Source organism: Phoca vitulina, unplaced genomic scaffold (genome assembly GCF_004348235.1).
Source record: "Phoca vitulina isolate PV1807 unplaced genomic scaffold, GSC_HSeal_1.0 scaffold3, whole genome shotgun sequence".
NCBI lineage: Eukaryota > Metazoa > Chordata > Mammalia > Carnivora > Phocidae > Phoca > Phoca vitulina.
Genome location: NW_022589706.1, coordinates 62,976,590 through 62,980,831, shown reverse-complemented (window position 1 = coordinate 62,980,831; position 4,242 = coordinate 62,976,590).

Here is a 4,242-nt window from a genome sequence, read left to right as displayed (position 1 = left end):
GTTGCTCAAGGGGCAGCTGTATTTTGTTCTCTATATATATATACACACACACTTTAGTTAGCTATCTAGTAGATTATATTTTATTAATACCATCTTATAGGTTTAGCTCTTTACAAGTAGTATCTTTGCTTCCTTTATAAAGTCTCTATAGGTATTATTAAAGAGAAGATGAGAGTCTTGAACCGAGAGAGCCTTACCGGCCTACAATGAAGAAAGACCCTGCTGCTAAGATTAAGTGAGCAGATATGAGTCTCTCCTTAATGAATGGTCAGCATCCTAGGAACAGGGGTTGAGAATGGGACCTGTTCGGAGAAATTTCAAGAGTAGATAAAGCGAGAAGACACATGTCACATGTCCATGGAAGCCTGCCAAGGGTTAAGTGGAAGAAACAAAAGCTATCATCAGGTGGTAGGGATGATGGTGATGATGAGGGGGGAGGTGGAAGCCAGAGATGGAACCCGAGGCTAATTTGTGCCAGGGTTCAGAATATGTCACCACCAGCATGCCATTTTGGCATATTGACTATTTTGAATTGAAGGTACCTGAGAAACTGCCAGTGCAAGAAATAAACTCGAAAAAGCAGCAGATAAATCTCACACATGAAAGGTACCCTTCCTGTGCCAGGAGGCTAGAAAACATCCTTATCACCAGAGTCTGGGAATTTAACAGCTAAGAAGGCTACATGAACAAACATTGTTACTTCTTCACCATTCTACTACCCTTAACCCAAACCCCTTTGTCTTGTCATTTCTTCACAAATCTATTGTTTATTTGTCTAAAAGGTATAAAACCTTCCTGCTCTGGTTACTTGAGTCTCATACCTTTGTGGGGCTCCTGTATGTTTACAGGTGTGTACATAATTAAATTTTTCTTCTGTTAATCTTTTTAGTACAGGAAAATCTCAGCCAAGAACCTAAAAGGGAAAATTATTTTTCTTCCCCTACACTTGAATATATTCAAGAAACAAAGCAGGAGATTTTGGGAGAGTTCAAACTTTTATTGTAAATAAGGCTGAGTCACCTTGCGCTCCCTCTTACTGTGGGATAGCTGCATGGTTTAGCCTGGGGTTAAAGCCTTGTGTCACAGCTGGAAGGTGCCTCAATTGGTCTGATGTCTGTGTGGTTGCCCAAGTCATTACAGATATGTTAGCTGCTTAGAGAGTTGCCTCTTCCTTCTTGGGCTCATTCCTTGCTCCTTCCCACATGCCTACTTCCAAGTATTACTTGCAAACCCTTTACTATTTGTATTAGTCAGCATTCTCCAGAGAAACAGAATCAAAAGGATAGACATCTCTATCTATCTAATCAAGAGGGAAAGAGATGGATATTTATTTTAAGACATTGGTTCATGGGCTTATGTGATTGTGGGTGCTGGCAAGTCCTAAGTCTGCAGGATTGGCTGACAGGCTGGAGACCAGGGAAAGAGTTGATGCTACAATTCAAGTCCAAAAGTAATCTGCTGGCAGAATTCCCTCTTCTTTGGGAGAGGTCAGTTTTCTTTTATTAAGGCCTTCAACTGATTGGATGAGGCCCATCCATGGTATGGAGAATAATCTGTTTTATGCAAAGTCTACTGATTTAAATGTTCATTTCATCTAAAAAATACCTTCACAGAAACATCTAGAATAACATTCAACCAAATATCTGGGTACCATGATTAGCCAAGTTGACACAAAATTAATCATCATGCTATTCTTTCTTCCTCTTTCACCAAAAACCAGTAAGCATATTAAAAAGAGAAGTGGTTGATTCTTGGAAACTTGAAACTCATTGTAGAGATGTGTATTAATTTTTATGCTCTCATTATTGGGCTCTCACATTAGCATGGCCTAATTTCTACTACCAGGAATAGGACGTGTGCTGTGCTAATGGGAAATGATATATTTAGTGTTTTGTAGGATCATTCTTTAGTGTCTTTGTCCCTTTTGTTGGATGAGAGCCCACATGGAATAGCTGGATGAAAGTGTCCTTTCTGCTTACCCCTGCATTAGGAATAAAAGAAAATATGTGTGTGCTAAGGGAAAAAAAATCCATTATTTTACAGTTATTTATGGTATTATAATCAATATGATAACTTTCAAGTACCTTCTAGTTAGTAAGCTCTGCAGAGGATAAAGTAATTCCCTCAGCTGAAGCCAGTGAATTCTCCCATGTTGGGTTCAATTCTAGTTGTGCTTTAAGTGATACATAAAACTTTATATAAATACATTATGCTTAGCAGATAGATAATATTTTTTTGAATTAGAGTAATTTAAATCAATTCACTGTCTCAATACTGCAATCAATTTAGCTTCCATAATGTGTTAAATAGCCATATTTGGTTTACAGAATAGCATAATGGTATGAAACCAATTTTTTTTTTAAAGCATCTTGACATTTCTTTTTGTTGATGTGTGGGAAAAGATAACATTTTCAAGTCAATCTATTTATTACCATGGAAGATTAAGAGAATGGCAGACAATATAGATTTCTTAAAGGTAGAGATCAAAGCTCCTATTTACCCAGACAAGGGAACCCAACATGATGTTTTAACTTAACTGATGAAGAAAAGTTGGCTATTGTTTCTGTGGTGAACCTGGGAACATCTTGTCAACTCTAGTTAGAAACAGCTATAAGGTCTCCTTGGTGCCCTGTGGATTCCTTTAGCAACAAGAAAGGCAAGTGACCATGGAAATGGGGTGCTTTACAAATCAATGCATTCCCACCAACAGTGTAAGAGGGTTCCCCTTTCTCCACATCCTCACCAACATCTGTTGTTTCCTGACTTGTTAATTTTAGCTATTCTGACCAGTGTGAGGTGGTATCTCATTGTGGTTTTGATTTGTATTTCCCTGATGCCGAGTGATGTTGAGCATCTTTTTGTGTGTCCGTTGGCCATTTGGATGTCTTCTTTGAAGAAATGTCTGTTCATGTCTTCTGACCATTTCTTGACTGGATTTTTTGGGTTTTGGGTATTGAGTTTGGTAAGTTCTCTATAGATTTTGGATACTAGCCCTTTATCTGATAAGACATTTGCAAGTATCTTCTCCCATTTTATAGGTTGCTTTTTAGTTTTGTCAACTGTTTCCTTTGCTGTGCAAAAGCTTTTTATCTTGCTACTGCAAATATAGACCCTAGACCTACAGTATCAGCCTCACTGGGAGCATAAAGATTTACTGAATTATAATATTAAGTTTAACAAGATTCCCAAGTGATTCAGATGCACATTGCAGTTGGGAGAATCATTAGCCTAATGGAGAGAATATTTCATTATTTCACAGAACTGGAAAGTCGTTCCAGCTTCCCAGGCACCATCTCCATATATTTCTTAGCTTTCCACTCATGTTCCAAAAAAGGCTGCCACGGCTCTGGACATCATGTCTTCACATAAATTTGTTCAAAGAGAAGAAGGGCAGTTTCTCTTTTGGTGTCTCTTTTTTGACAAAGAGAAAAATCTTTCATAAACACCCCTACCAAACTTCTTTCGGTGTTATTGGCCCCTGCCTGGTGATTCCATTAGCAGGGAGGATGAAATTGTCAAGACTGGCTAAGACTAATTAACATTCACTCTGAGGCTAGAATAGGGTCAGCTTTCCTGGGCACACAGTCACACAGGGGCTCTGCTACTGAGAAAGGGACAGGAAGAGCAAGGTACCAGATGGGCATCAACAGTGACTGCCAAAAGTCTAGCTGCTTTCTGGTTCTCTATCCAGACATGTCTTCAAACAAAGACCTGTCATGAGACTTTCAAATGATACCAAAGGAATCCATTTCTGTGATAATGACTATAATTTGAATGTCAAATAAAAGTCTTCTTAAGACTATATAAAAAAAATCAATGCAAATTCTGGGGCCCCATTGCAGATCCATCCCATCAGGATCTCAGGAGGCGGAGCCTGGGTGGCTCAGTTGTTTGACGTCTGCCTTCAGCTCAGGTCATGATCCCAGGGTCCTGAGATCGAGCCCCGCATCGGGCTCCCTGCTCCGCGGGAAGCCTGCTTCTCCCTCTCCCACTCCCCCTGCTTGTGTTCCCTCTCTCGCTGTGTCTCTCTCTGTCAAATAAATAAATAAAATCTTTAAAAAAAAAAGAATCTCAGGTGGGACGGCTGGCAATCTATTGTTTGAAGATTCACCAGGTTGGGTAACCACTGACCTTGAGCAGTTAATGAGTAGTCCTCTAAAATAATAACTGGAATAACAATAACAATGATATAATAATAATAATAACAACAATGTAACAATAACCAAATACCTTTCTAGTGTT